At 53.6% G+C, this 15,126-nt stretch overlaps 1 long non-coding RNA gene across 2 annotated transcripts in view; it reads left to right on the plus strand.

The window, feature by feature from the left end:
• Positions 1-3,278: 3,278 nt before the first annotated feature.
• Positions 3,279-15,126, plus strand: part of LOC108400515 (uncharacterized) — a 37,085-nt gene continuing 25,237 nt past the window's right edge. For both annotated transcript variants that reach the window (XR_005056602.2, XR_001853909.3), the window contains exon 1: positions 3,279-3,439. This is a non-coding gene — a long non-coding RNA (uncharacterized lncRNA). The remainder of the gene's footprint in view (positions 3,440-15,126) is intronic.

Here is a 15,126-nt window from a genome sequence, read left to right on the forward strand (position 1 = left end):
TTGTATTTTCCAAAGGTCCCTTTTGCTTCTCCCATCATATCCAGAATGCAATTTTTGAAGCTATCAATACCCGCTGCCTCCAATACCTCTCGAGTTTTAATCTTAATTATATTATTAAGTGAAGTACTGTGCTGTCAGGGAATTGAACATGATTTATGACGTCTGCCTATTAAAGGATCGATTGTGAATATCGCTACTATCATCTATCAATATTCTTAGGCCAGGGGTATTTTTTCGCTCCACAGTTGTTATTTGTAATACCAAAATGATAGACTGCGGGAAAAGATTATTTCTTCTTTGCAGCGCCAGCTTTCCAGGTGCAGCAGGGAGTCCGTGTTGGGGAGGCAGCAGACCCCGCGGGTTCCAGCCACATCTCACACCCAATGAGAGTTTTGGTTGTTGTTTTTTTTTTTTAATGTTAAAACCAGTGAAGTCTCCCTTGGGTGTACTACAAAAAGGAAAGCCAGAGTCGTTTTTAGGGAAAGAAGTGACCTCGGCAGGTCGATATCTGCAGGCGGGCGTTTTTCCTCGCTGCCAGGTGATTTGCAATGAGTCTAGGAAGGGAAGAGAAAAAAAAAAACCCAACGACAGGGCCCCTTTATAGGAGGATAGCTGGATGGGGGTTAGCAGGCAGTGCTGGGGGCATACTGTATGTTTTTGGAGCAGATGCCTGGGCTGTGCCTCTGCCCTTAGAGGTGTACAATTTCTGGGATCAATCAACGCTCCCTGCTCAGAGCCAGCCCTGCAACGAAACTTCCACCTGCTCTTGCCTCCTCTGCATAGATGGAGACGGGTGCGAAACACTCGGCAGCCAAGCCTGGAAGAGCCAGAGCGCGAAGGCCTTTTGTCTCCAGACAGAGTGCAGCGCCTGCTTTTTTCCATCCTCGAGGGGCACGGCACAGGGTCGCCGGCACGCCCCAGCTCCTGCTCTAGGGGGGATGGGAGGACGAGGCGGCGGAAGGAGCAGAGCTCCCACTCTCGAGGGCGGCCTCGAGCTTGGAGAGCGGCCTGAGCGCGGCGAAGGGCAGCGCGGCCTGCGCCTGGCTTCTGTCCTGGGCGCGCACAGGCCGCGAAGGCTGGAGACTCCCTCCTTGGCTGTTGAGGCCCGAGTCGGTCAAGCGCCCCCTGGCACCGCTAGGGAGGCGCACCTCGCCTGGAGCAGCGCCGCCGCGACCTGGGCGGGAGGAGGCGCAGGACGCGGGACCTTGGGCCTGGCCGTGAGCCTGGCTTCGGCGCGCCAAGCACTCGCCACCGGCCCGGGCCTGGCCTTCACGGCCCCCACAGCCCAGCCTCCTTTCCTCCATAGTTGCAGCATGAAGAAGCGCGGCAGTCACTGGAACCTGCCGGCCTGCCCTCTCCCTAGCCGGTGGCCTGGGTCCCACACAGCTCATGGCGACGCGGGGCAGAGGACCACAGGCAGGGAAGGAGGACGCCTGGGCCCGGCTTCTGACCGCCAGCGCGCTCCTCCTCTCCTGGCTGGGAGAACGCCTGGTGGGGCAGAAACCTCGAATCCCAACCGTGCGATCTAACCCACCTGGCTACCTGCCTGCCCCATCCCACCTCCCCACTCCAAGGCCCACCTTTGGCTAATGTGCTTTGTCTTTAGGTTTGGAGGTTCCCAGGGATATGAACACAATGACTAGTGCATAGTAAGCACTCAATAAATGTTAGCTATTATTATTAGGCATATCGGGTTTCTTCCTTGAGTATATCCTGGCTTGCAAGCATTTATTCCACACCAGCTACAGCACAGCTGAGGTCCCCAAACCCCCTTTTTTGTGCCCAGGGGCCCAACAGCTGTCTCTACCTGCTCTGAGCCCTGGAGCCACAGCTCTCCACCCGGGCGTGTTGGATGAAACCCCATGGCGCCTGAGGTTTGTCCAGGCCTGAGCCAGCCCCCGCAGAAGACATTGAGGCCTGAGCAAGTGTTATCAAGTCCCTAATGCTCCCTGCCCAGGGCAGCGCCAGGAGGGGAATTTCCGTTAAATAAGAACATCCTGGGAAAGAGAAGGGCTCGCCGTTTACAAACAATAAAAAAGGGACCTTTCAGTGAGGAAATTGTGTGTGTGTAGGGGGTGATAAAGGCGCTGGCAGAAGCAGAAGGAGCAAATAGTAGCTGAGTGAGAAGCATTGGAATATCTTTTCCTCCAGAAGAATTCTCTTGGTAAGCTTTTAATCAGCCTGGACCAAGGGGAAAGAGTTGTCAGAGAAGTACCACTAAATACACATACAATGACACGTAGACGGATCTTAGACCTTAAAAATATATACCCCTGTTTCCCTGATTCATCTTATTATCAATAGCACTAATAATAATGTTGTTTTGAAAACGACAACTCAGTCCTAGGTGGACACTGGAGCAGCAGAAGCCACGCCCACGACGGCGATCACCTGCTGCGCGCGGCTGGGCCTCCGCTGGGTCGGCTCCTGTTCCTTCCCCCGCCCGACTCTCCCCAGGCTGATGGATATTCTTGGAGGTAGACTCCTTTAAAGGTGACAAAGGTCTTGTCAATACAGACCATCCATCCCCTCTTGCTGTCTAACCATTTTTCCTGCTCGAGGAGGATCCCAGGCGCAGGCCGGGCGAATGCGTGGGCCTGCGTTGTATCGCAATTGCCAAAACCTTGGCCTAATTTGCAACTAGTCTGTCTCGAGCGAGGGAGACGGCAAGAAATCAGTGGCCTAAGGAGCTAGATTTCAGCTTTGGAGGGATCGGAACTAAGACACTGCAAGGAGGACATGATTCATGTGATCGTCCCGCTCTTCCCCTCCCACACACACCACCCTGAGTCTCTCGGCTCGGCCTTTGGCGACGCAGCCCTCAGCTCCCCAAGGCCTGTGTCCCTGCCGCCCTCTTCTCTCCCTCCGGACCACTGTGTCTCGGTGGCGCCCCTCGGCGCGCCCAGGCCCCCGCCCTCAGCCTGGCTTCTCGGAGCCCCCGGGAGGAGGCGCTGGTGCCTGGGGCGGCCTCCCAGCCGGCGTCCCGGAACCCTCATTCACAAAGCCGGCTTGGAGGCGGCAATACACACGCACGCACACACACACACACACACACACACACACACACACACACACACACACACACTCACACACACACAGACGCACACACACACCGAAGAGGGGAGTTTGATCTTGTCTCATTGGCGTCTCGGCCCTGAAAAGAAAATCGTTTGGGTAAACAGCCAAGCTTCCAGGCTTAACGCCGGGCTCCTGCCCCCGCCCCTCCGCCCCCTCGCCCCCTCCCGCCTCCCGCACTCCCCTTCCACCCCACCCGCCACCCACACTCCCTCCGCAGCCCGGCCCCGAGCGAGCTCCGTGCGTCCCGGCGGGACCCAGGGCTCTCCGGGTTCAAAGGGCTGCAGCCCGAGGGAATGCCCTCTTCGCTGTGCCCCAGGGGGCAGAAGCGGACCGCAGGGCGGTGGGATCGGCCTGGGCCACGGTAGGAACCGCGAAACCTCCCGCTTCCCTAAGTAGAGCTCGTCCCGGGGGAGGGAACCGAGGAGTTCGCAGCCCGAGAGACGTTTTCGCCCAGACGAGCGGAGGCCGAGTCCGGGCCGCACGCAGCGCTCCGCGCTTCGCCACAGCCCTGGCGGGGCTCTTGGGCCCTACCCAGGCTGTCACAGGCTTGTGTGCAGGACCACGGGTGGGGGCGTTGCGCTTCGCACACTCTTGGGTGATTATCGGGTCCCCACCTCCCTCCAAGCTGCCTCGGCTCCAGGAAAAGCCGTTAATCTAATATTAAGCGTTTTCCGAAGTTTGATCCTTTCCAAGGGAGACGTCTTCATCTAACTGGCTGTAAACATAATTAATAGTTATTAACGTGCAAAAAAACCTTTGTGGTGGTTAAAAGGATACTGGTCTCTATCTCACACTCTCAAGCGTGGAAAGAAGCTTGAAATCTGAAAATATCCTGATTAGATTATTAGACCTGATTATGTGGTGATTCCCCTCCCCCTCCCTCTAATGAAATTCCTCTCTCTTCTCCCTTCCTCCGTCTCTCTCTTGTTCTCTTTCTCCTTCTCCCAGTCTCAATCTCCCTCTAATCCAGGAGTCATTAGCAACACCCTCTGGCTACATGTTTTGCATCAGTGAAACATTGTGACATAGTTGTAATACAAACTCTGCCGCCTTGCACTGCATCTTGCGGTAGGAAGTGTAATAGCAATAAAAACCATTTTTCATCTCCAGGCATTATTCGGTGGGAAAAAAAAACAGCAAATATGAATGTGAGAAGAGGAGGTGGTGGAGAAGACAGAAGTGAAAGGAGGGAAGAGAAGTAGGGAGGCAGAAAGAGAGAGAAGGGAAACCTTTCCAATTTAGAGACTCCCCTTTTCAAAACCGTAGGCACAGAGATTCAAGAGTATCGTTTTCTAATGCTCTGCTCACCTCTGTTTTGTCCCCTGTTCTCCATCGCTTTCCCTCAGTGGACCCCAGGGCCCTCTCAGCCATTGCCTTTTACCTCTCAGGATCTCTAGCAACTCCCTTGTCCCCAAAGTACACCCCTCCAGGCATGTAACACACAAGATTCCCAAGGATTGGACCACCCTCCCTTAGCTGGCTGGTGTAAGGAATCCTCATTCACATCCTGATGAGGAAATTGGGGTGATGGAGAAGGGACCAACCATCCAGAAAGCTACCCCGGGTATTTTCCTGGTGCAGTCCTGTAGTTTCTGAGCACGGGCTCTCTGAGCCCCCCTCATCTGCAGTGGGGAGTGAAGCAGCAGAGAGAACGAGCACTCTTCCAGCACCCGCCAGCCCTTTGGGAGTTCACCCTGCCAACTCAGGGAGGGTTCAGTTTCACGAAAGGTCCTATATGCTTGGTTTGCTCAGGCAGGGAAATACCGAGGCTTATACCACCACACACTTGCCCCACCCCCACCCCAGAGTTCCCGTTTAGCCATCATTGTATGTGGGACCCAATGAGTTGCTCCTTAAAACAAAAACAAAACCAAACTTGTAGTCAAAACTACTCTAGGAAAAGGTCTGTACCCCCTTCAAAACAAAGAAACCACACAAATACTCACAGGACCACAGGATACACACTCTGCTTTTAACACCATGGTTGGCGTCTTTACAGGAAAATTTTTGTTTTGCGAAGTTTGTTTTTACTTATAACACCTATCTTGGGGCAGTGTCCTTTGAAAACAAACTGAAGTGACGACTCACTGTATAAGTGAATTAACTTTTCTGCATATTTTTTAGTTCTAAGGACTTAAGAGTGGGACAACCTCTTAAGTTAACTGCTGAATAAAATGGAGTCAAATGCGCCAGTTGCACGTTGGAGAGAAATGCGGTGTAGTTTGTAACTTTTGCCAGTTGCTTTCACAGGCCAAGAGGTGTACATATTTGGGGGCTGCACTGGGTGGTTAGTTTGTCAGCAGAGCGGAAGGCTGCGGGGTAAGAGGTTCCAGTAGACTGGCCCCTGGCAAGGCAGAACGCCTCTGATGTCCGACTGACCAGAATGAGTGAATTTAAGTGGAAATAGTAATTGGGAAGGGATAACTGCATAAATGCCTGTCTCATGGGAAATATTTGCATTGGCCACAGCTGAGTGGCCTGAACGCGGCGGTCCGAACTCATGGCCTCCGAGAAGTCATCCCTCCTTTATCTTTTTTACCAAAACACCGTCGCAATTTAGACTTGGTGAAATTGTAGCTGTATTTTTTTTCTCTTTCTCCTGTTGTTTTCCCTTCATTCCAGTGCAGACATTGTGGGATATATCGGTCACAGATAATAGGTTTTAACTAACGGGAGGAAAGCCCGTTTCGGCTTCTTTTATGGTTTTGATAGAGAAAAAAGTCCGGTGAGGTTCAAGTTAGGCTGCAGAAGGCTGGGAGGCACGGCCGCGCAATTCCAGTTTCCGCAGCTAGGTGGCGCTCCAAGGTACGGCAGCGCGCAGGGCTGGCGGCGACCGAGTGTGCAGGACGCGTTCCCGCAGTGAGGCAGCCGCCGCCGCCCCGCGCTGCCGCCGGCTTGCTCGCGCCTCGGCGCTAAAAGTCGGGGAGCACTCGGACCCGCTGAGCCCGCCGGTCCGCGGGGTAGGCGAAGGCCCGAGGCCGCGGCACGGGGAGCTGGCGGCGGCAGCGAGTAACCCGGCAGGCCGAGTCGGGGGCCCGCTTCCTTCCAGAATCTGCGCAGTTCGCGCTCCTGGTGGCACCCGGGCGAGGCTGATACGAGGGTGCGGGGACCCCGGAGCCTCCCGGACCCGCGCGCGGGGTCGGTCTCGGCCCGTTTCGGGGAGGCCAGCCCCAAACACCAGGGAGTCTTCCAACTTCCCAGGGGAGACTTCCCCTCTATTTACTTTTTTCAAGAAAAAAAAAATAAAGGAAAGCAAATCTTATGGACTTGATATCGCTTTGTCTCCCCCAACTAAGCAGTTATCTTGTTTAATAGGTTTCTCTTTTCCTGTTCCTTCCTTGTAATTTCCCTTACTTTTCCTTTTCGTTCTTTATTTTTTCTTTCTTTTCTGTTTCTCAATTTCTCTTTTTCTTTCCTTTTTTTTTTTTTGGCCTATTTCTGAGAGCTGGTTCTGTGTGAGTGGGTGAGTGGAGGAGAGAGAGGGGAAAAAAGTAACACCAGCCCAAGAAGACCCAGCATCAGGCAAATGGCAGCAAAGTTGAAGAAGCTATTTCAATTTATTGAACGCACTTCCGTCCATACGATTTCCTTTCCACACGTCTGCCTTCCCTGGGAATCTCACACACTCTACGTTAAAGATGACCGGGATGAAATGCCTTTTACCTCGCCACCCCCAACCTGCGGTCGTGGGGATGTTTAAAATCTATTTTGAAACGATAGGAATAACAGTGGTAATAGTCATAATGAACAGCACTTCCATCGTGCGTGAATTTCCTTGTGGGTTTGCAGCCCAGCTCTGTGAATCTAGAGCAACGGCGAGCGAACAGCGCGTTGGTTAGGCTGGGCTTTCCTTTCAGCAGCTCTTTCCACCAGAACGCCTTGACCCTTGAGCTGCCCTCCTCCCCAGTGGCCTCGGTACCCGGCTGGGCTCACGCGGCCTCCGGGAAGCTTTGCTGAGCCTGCACTGGCTGCAGACTCCTGGCCAGCAGCACCTCCTCTTTTACCCCGTATTTCTGGCCATCTCATCTTCCTTGCAGTTCTCTAGTATAAATGCAAGAATTTTCGGCTCAATTTAGGAGTCTACGGAAACTCAGAGGGTCAGGTCATTAGGAATGTTAACGTGGCCACCAAGAATCATAAACATGATCTAAAAGTCTCTTCCAATTCATTTCTTCAAGTATTTATTTGAGTTAAGTGATGAAAAGTGACAGTTGTGAAATAGACAGCTTTTAAAAGTAATGAAGTCAGATGAGGCTTTAACCTGTCGATTGCTATAAATCAACTTTGAAAAAGACGAATGAATGAAGAATATTATTTGGGCGCTTAACGGCCAGCATGTGCTCTGCCAGTGCCCTGGGAGTGGCGGCCTAGGGAGGCCCTGCCCGGAGAGTGTGGCCCTCAGGTGACCGAGCCAGCCTGGAACCAGCCCTGCCTGAAAGCAAATATTTTGGTGGGGGCGGCTCCCCATTTCTGCTTAGACTTTGGCCATGGATTTGAAGCACCTCAGTGTGTCTGGGCAGGTGACCCTAGCCTTCAGCAGTTGGGAACTCAGGGAACTGAATAGATGGATGCTCAGCCCAGCTCCCAGGCCATCTGAAAGGTGTCAGCGTCCTTCCTCCAGCCGGGTGGGCATTACTCCTAGATCTTACAAACCCTTTGGAAATGGTGGTGGCAGAGGCAGGGGAGGAAAGTGAGGAAAATGAGCAGAAAATCAAATTTTCCAGGGACCTTGGAGGGAAGAGGCAGGCACTGGGTTCTCAGTAACATCAAATGTCTCCAGTCTTCAAGGGAGGTCCGGAAAGGAGAGGGACAGAGGCCAGTGTCCAGAGGTCTTGTGATGGGGGAGAAAGGTGTCAATTCTGCACCTAACCCAGTCAGAGTCCACATATGGCTTCTGAGGAAGGTGAATTGAAAATCTGAAACATTTTCTTGGGAGATCTTGTCTCCCTCAACTGCAATTTCGGCCATTGCCAGACTTGTGGACATGGCCCCCTTCCCACTGATCTCCACTCCTAGTCCTTATCCCACCCCAAGTGTGTGTGTGTGTGTGTGTGTGTGTGTGTGTGTGTGCGCGCGCGCGCGCGCGCGCGCGTGTGTCTGTTGGGGTGGGGGGCATTTTCCAGCTTCTGGCCCTCTGGGTCGGCTAGTCTCTCATTCCTCCAACACTTCCCCGAGGTGGGGAGGGCTCAGATGCTTGCCCCTCTCTTCTTTGCCCCCCTCCACTGTTGTCTCCTGAAGATTGACTTCGAGCGTCTTCCCAGAGAGTGGCGACGCTTGTTGGAGCACCAGCAACAGGTCCTACTGCGCTTCCTCCCTTAACTCCTCCACCTCTTTCCCTCTGCATCCTGATTTCTGGGGTCAAATGGGAAGGGAAGTAGCCCCTGTGGACTTTCCTGCCCCTTGACCACCGAGAGCAAACCGCGAAAGGGGAGAAGAGGGCGCCCGCATCTGTGGGCAAGTGCCCGGCTGGGTGGTCATAGAGAAGGTCGGTGGCGTCTCATTCATCTAGCTCCAAATTCAGACTCACTCTTGGCCGGAGGTTCCGACTCTGAGGATGAGTCCCGGGAGAAAGTTATGGGAGGCAGAGCGAAGTGGAGCATGCTCCCCCCGCTCCCACCAAACAGGCACTGGTAACCTGGGGCTAGTTAGCTGGGCTTCTGCTTCCCTTCGGCCCCACCCTGGCCTGCGACGCCTCCTCGCGGCCTGGGAGCCCGAAGCCGACCTGGTGCAGCATCCCCTACCCTGTAGGTCGGATTTCCCTTCTTTGGGGATCCAGACGTGGGAAGGGAGGCGCCCAACCCGGGCGCACTAGGCTCCGGCTGTAGTAGGATTTTGGCCGTGCCCCAAGCGCCCTCGGGGTCAGCAGAAGCTGGGACCTGCCGGTCGGGACTCCGCAGTAGGCTACGCGGCGCCCGCCCTCCGCCCGCCCCGCTGGCGCCAGGCTTCCCGCGTCCCGGGCTGGGGCATGCAGGACGCGGGGGCCTCTAAGACCTCCAGGTTGCAAGGTGGGTAGAGGGACGGCAACTTCCAGGTTCTGGCGGGCGGAGGGAAAGTCGTCTGAGGGGGCCGGTGCAGACTCCTCCTCTACTCCGCCCCGAGGCTGCCCGGACCAGGCTAGCGGCGCGTCTCCTCCCGCCCGAGCGTTTCCATAAATCAGGCCGCTGGCAGGCTGCTAATTAGCTCAGGCCGCAAAGAATAGGAAGAGGGAGAGTCCAGTGGCGTTCTGTGGGCCGGGGGTGGGGGTGGGAGCTCAGAATTCCCCAGGACCTACGGGCGACTCCCTGGGGGTACCTGAGCAGCCCCTCCCGGAGGCCATTGCAGATCATTTCCCCCAAACTGAGGCCTCCAAGCCGGGACCTCCAGATCGCAAGCCTCCGGCACTGCACGCACCCCCTTGTGGTACCTAGCCCGCCCACCCACGCCGAGGCCCCCTTTCCCACTTGCTGAGCCAGCCCAGCGTTAATTAACTCTCCCCCTTCCCTCTGCAACATCGGAAGATTTTCAAAACTCATCGCCAAGTGTTTCCTCCTCAAACCTGAAGCCTGAGCTTGAAACAAACCTCCAGGAAAGGAGGGAGCTGGGTGTGGAAGGAGGGTCAGTCACCCCAAGGCTTCGCGATAACTCCCAAGGATTGCGGGTTGTGGGATGGGATGCTGTAACCCCAGTCCTCCAACTCCCAGTGAAAAGCAAGACGGGCCAATCCAGTTTAGAAATAACACTAATGTTGGACTATTGATTTCCATGTAAATCCAGAACCGAGCACGCGGCGAGTGACCACGATTTCTCTTTATTTTCTCTCTTTTCTTCCCCATATCCTTCTCCCAGCCCGCCGGGCTCTGCGCCCCTCCTTGTGCTCCCCGCCCTCCTTCGGAAAGGGACTCTGCGATGACATCACCGCGGAGACCCGCGGCCTCCCCGCCCCCGGCCCTGGGACCCCGGAGCGGAGATTGACAGGTGTTGCTCGCAAGGACAATGCTCTCCAGGTGTCACCGTCACAGTCTCATCCCTCCCAACCCGCCCTCTCTGGCCTCTTCTCTCCCAACTATCCTACGCCCTTTTTTCTCCTTGGGGGAAGCTCTCTCATCGCCTCCCCCAGCCCTTCCTTCTGGGCTCGGGTCCCTGGTCTAGAGAGGCGGGCAGGGGGCCGTCGCCGAAAGGCCGGGGTGGCGGCGGGGACGCCGCCTGCTGCCTGCCTCAGGGTGGCTCGGGGACGCCAAGCGCTCCGGTGAGGGTCCAGGCAGCGGTCGCCCGAGACTGGGCAAAGAGGGTAACATGCGTGTACTTTAAGGAACCAGCGCGGTCTCTGGACTTCCCTGCCTTCGCCCTCCATCCTCCTTCCCCCGCCCCGCAACCTACACATATAACAGACGCGAAGATAATCCTGCCATCTGGCAAATCCCAAATTTGGCCACCAAACTCCGAAAAGCAACGGCGAAGTGTCATCCCCGGAGTAGGTGGCTAGTCCTTCCGGATTCTCCGGAGCTGGGGCGAGGGATCAGAGCTCTGCCCGCACCTGCCCCCACCCCCTCCGTCGGCTGGCTTCCCCCCTCCCCCATTTCCGTACCTGCCCAGACCCAGGCTGACTTTTCGGGGTTTTCCTCCCACTCTGGGCAAGGGCTCTGGGACTGGGAACGGGGGCGCAGGACTGGTGGGGTTCCTGCCCCAGTTTCCACCAATACAGCCTCAATGAGCTAAAACCCAAATTCGGCTTCATTATGTAACACTGAATGTAATTTATAGTCGGGCGGCCTGTCGGCGGCGATTTAGATCATTTCGTGGTAAGGATCACACTTATTAGATTTCTTCAAAACCGATGGGGGTTTTCTTTTTCTTTTTCTTTCTTTCATTTTTTTAAGGAGGGCATTTGTGCTAAATTGCCCAGTGCTGGTGTGATAACTGTCAAAAGTTTGACATCAAAGGAACAAATATTATTCAGTTACCAGAGAAGCTGTCTGTCTAAATAAGAATATCTTAATTACTGCATCACAAAGGTAGGAAAGGGGTCGGATCTGAAAAGGGGAGTAGCATTCAGCCGCTCCTTTTGATGCGCTATCTATATTAGACCGATGCGCCGCTCTTAATCAGGCCTAGTCCGATTTCCTTTCCTCTCTTCGTCGGTCCTCTGAACTTTATAACTATATGTAAACACGTTGTCAGTGGGGACCTAATCTTCTCGGGTTCTTATTAGAAGAAATTTCCATCCTCTCCCGTTCTAGATTAGGCAGTGGAGTCCGCTCCGTCAGCGAAGGGACTAAGGTTTCGTGGACAATAATGTGGCAATTGTTGATGGTTTGTGACCCATAAAATGTGGAGGTGACTGTTCTGGCTTTGGTATGTAATTATGCAAAACACTTTCCATAAAGACTTGCCATTCGATCTAATGGCAGTCCCTGCGGTCTATTTCAAAAAGGGAGGGTCTATGTACAGAGAGAGAAAAGTAACATTTGTTTTAACACAGGTTTTATGGGGGGGATGGATAAATACAAACACATCTAAACGCCGCCCAAAGTATTTTTTCGAGTCAAATTAAAATAATTACGAGGGGGTTTAATAAGTTAATCATAGCAACACAGCCCATCCAAACACAGAGGGAGGGGGTTCAGGCCTCAGCCCACCACCTCCAGACCTGGGACTGCTTATGAGTGTCGATTCACCTCTTGCTTCAGGGGTGGGGTGCGACTGTATCTCCACTCATTCCACCTAGGTGCCCGGTTGGGACCTAACGCCCCAGTCTGGGGCTGAGACTGGGGAGGGGTGGGCGACATCTCCACCCCCAAAATCTTGTCCGTGGAATTATTTGGCAGTGGGCATTTTAACAAAGCAGTCCGCCCTCAAGAAGGCCCCCCTTCCTTCCCTCTAGTGCCCTCAAGCCCCCAGGATTTAGCGATTCCCAGAAAGGCCAGTGCAAGGATGTGCCCGGATAGGAAGTGGTGTCTGATTGATTTGGGTGGGTTGTCTAAACCTAGCGCCCACGCTCGCTCAGAGACGTCAGCAGCAGGGCAGACCCCGAGGAGCTCAAGAAAGCTGCCCCAGCGCCTTTGCAAGTCACCTGAGGGTTTTTTTTTTAAATAGTATACGGAATTTAAAGGGCCTGGGGTGGAATGAGATGGGAGGGTAGGCACCGGTCCTGACCCAGCCTAGGCTATTGGCTAAAAACAGGCTTTTCTCAGTCACCTTCCGGGCCCGCACCCCGCCTGGAGAAGCGCCCCCCACAGTCGGAACCGCTCTGCGCCAGGCTCTGCGGCCTCGCCGCGCGCCGCTCAGTGACGTTGCAGTTGTGAGCCCCGCAGTCGCCGGCAACAAGGGATTTTTCAAGGGGGAAATGATGATTAAAAGGGAGAATCATCTAAATATCAAAGTGACACATAGGGAGACCTGGAAAAATTATTTAAGCTAATAAAAAGCAAATAAAGAAGCAGGCACTTAGGCTGGGAAATTAAATATTATGTTTAAGATGTAGCTTTTATGCGGGCTTGAAGATTTCCGATTCATGTACACATAATAAACACTCAGGTTTGTCATCTGGAGGTGCAAATCTGAAAGATAGTCCAACAAATGAAGTGCTGGCAGAGAGAGGAATAAAGAGATCGGTGCCTGTCAGGGGTCAGGCAGCCTGAGATTGCTTCTAGAGATCTTTTGAAAATTTCACACGATTGAAGGCTTAGGGGCTTCACTGCGCTAGCATTTCAAACTCAGATCAGTGGGATCACAATCAAAAATAGAGGTCTGGAAAATTTTGATGCAGAAATGGCCACAGGCTGCAGGGGCTTCTCTCACCAGCTCTCTCTCTCTCTCTCTCTTTTTTTCTTTCCAAGACAGACACCCTGACATGGCTGTGATCCTGTGGATGACAGAGTTGTCAGAAAAGAAAGAGAAAATTGCATCTTGTCTGGTAACTTCCTTTCAGTCAAAAGGAATTTAGGGTCTTATTTCCAATAAAAGAGGAAAAAATGATTCTTTTCTAGCAAGCATAGGACCTAGCTCAGGAATTTAGAATTTCATCATTAATGATCTACTCCTAGACATTTAGGCTGGGCTCTCCTCTTCATTTGTCCAGATTATTTATATGACTTCTCACTCAGTTTGTCTTCCTGTATTACACTGAAACTTCTTACCACTGCCATGGGGGTTTAAACAGTAGTATACACACACATATATGTATGCATTCAGAACTTTAATCACTTATATGTGGAGACTGGCCCGACTGCCCTGTATTTCCTGGGAGTTATTGCTCACTCTTATTTTGCCCCCTCCCACCCCAAGATGTCAGCACTTTCTGGTTCAAACAGGACACAGAAAAATCAATTGTCTCTGTGATTGATCTGCCAGGGGAAAGAAAATAAAAGGAACTGGGGAGGGGGCTTCTGTGAGAACAGATCAAACCAAGGAACTTTGAAACGGGACCAGGCTGAGTAGATGCAAAGAAGTTGGCTAGACAGCTAGGGCTGGAGACCACTTTGGGAACAACAAAAGTAATGCCAATTATTCCAAAATGGAAATCATCTAGAATTAATTTGTTGGTTTTGTGAATTTTGGAAGAGCAGAAAAAGGACTTCTTTATTATCACTTGGACAGTTTTAATTTTTATCTGGCTATCTCAAACAAGGTATTTGAGGTAAATAATCTGATTTATAGTTTGGGTTTCATTAGCTGAGACGAAGAAGAAGAGAGGTTAGATTCCTGAGAACTGCCGCTAAGGACCTGCCTATATTAAGAGATCTCTCCTGAGTAGGGAACTCACAGTGGGCGAACAAACCAGTATGATGACTGCCTCTTGTTTCCTGAATTATCAACTCAAATCGTTAATAATTCGTGTTCTTTAACAGGTGGGCAGAAACGTAAAAGTTTAAGGGTTGCTCTAACTTGTTTCACAAGTTCAAATCTTTGACTGCTCTAGCTTCTGCAGGTTGGGGCAGCGGCTGCCGGGGCCCCAGAATGAGGCCCGGTAACAGGACCCCACAGGCCACCGGGCCAGCGGGACAGACCCCAGCAGCAGTAGCTTTGTCATACTAGGCCGAGGGGGAGAACCTGGCCCCTGGCGCCCTGGGTGGGGGTAGAAATGGAGTATGTGTACCCCTCAAGCCCCACATTTAGAGTCTGCGTAGACACCCAAGTTGCCAATTCTGGCCACAGAACTTCTTGCCCTGGAGGTTTTGGAGAGAGCGACCCTAGGTCCGTGGGGCAGCAGCTACCCTTAGATGGGCTTTTCCAAATCTCTTTTTTTTTTCAGGTCCACAGTAAAGGAATAGAAAACAGGTCCTAAGTATAACTTTTAAAAACTTGAGCAGAGGTGCAAACGAAGGGGAGTCTTCTCTTTGCAGAAGGGCCACCCCCAGGGCTCTCAATCCCCCTTTTTCTCGATCTCCTACGAAGGACCCAGGCCCACAGCTGGGCTTTAAAATTAGCGTTTTGTGCTATGAATACGTCGCGGCCTGTCCTGGCTGCCAGGAGAAGCGCTTGTAGTGAAAAAGGGCCGGCAGAATCCGCGGGGGGGAAGCGGGAAGAGGCGGGGAGGGGACCGTGGCCGTGAGGGGACTGTGCCGCTTCGAGTCTGAGCCGCTCTGGCCCCTGCCCAGCGGGAAGGCGGCGCAGCCGGCCAAGGGCTCCGCTGACATCGACGCCACCGCGGGCGCGCCGGGCGCCCGGGATTCTCTCTGAACCAGGCCGGAGAGGGATTCAAGGCTCCTGCGGGGGCGTCTTGGCTGGCAACCCTCCCTGCAGAGTGCAGAGTGGGCAGGAGGCTGCATAAAAAAAACACCATAAGGAAGTGGGCTTCAAGACCTCGCGCTTTGCCCACAACCAGGAGCGGAGGTGGAACACACGCAGCTCGGGCCTCGCCAGGGACCGGCGCGGAACGCCCGTCCCGCAACCTCTGCACCACAATTCCAGGGTCGGGGACGAGGGCGACAACTCCGAATCACAGGCTGCCTGTGACCTCGGGTTATATGGACGGGGGTCCCTGTCTCCTACCATCGCCAGCCCTGGGAGCTGAGGACACGAGAGGAGCCTTCCTCTCGCTGTTCCGTTCTCACCTAACCAAAAAGAAAG

Source organism: Manis javanica, chromosome 18 (assembly GCF_040802235.1).
Source record: "Manis javanica isolate MJ-LG chromosome 18, MJ_LKY, whole genome shotgun sequence".
NCBI lineage: Eukaryota > Metazoa > Chordata > Mammalia > Pholidota > Manidae > Manis > Manis javanica.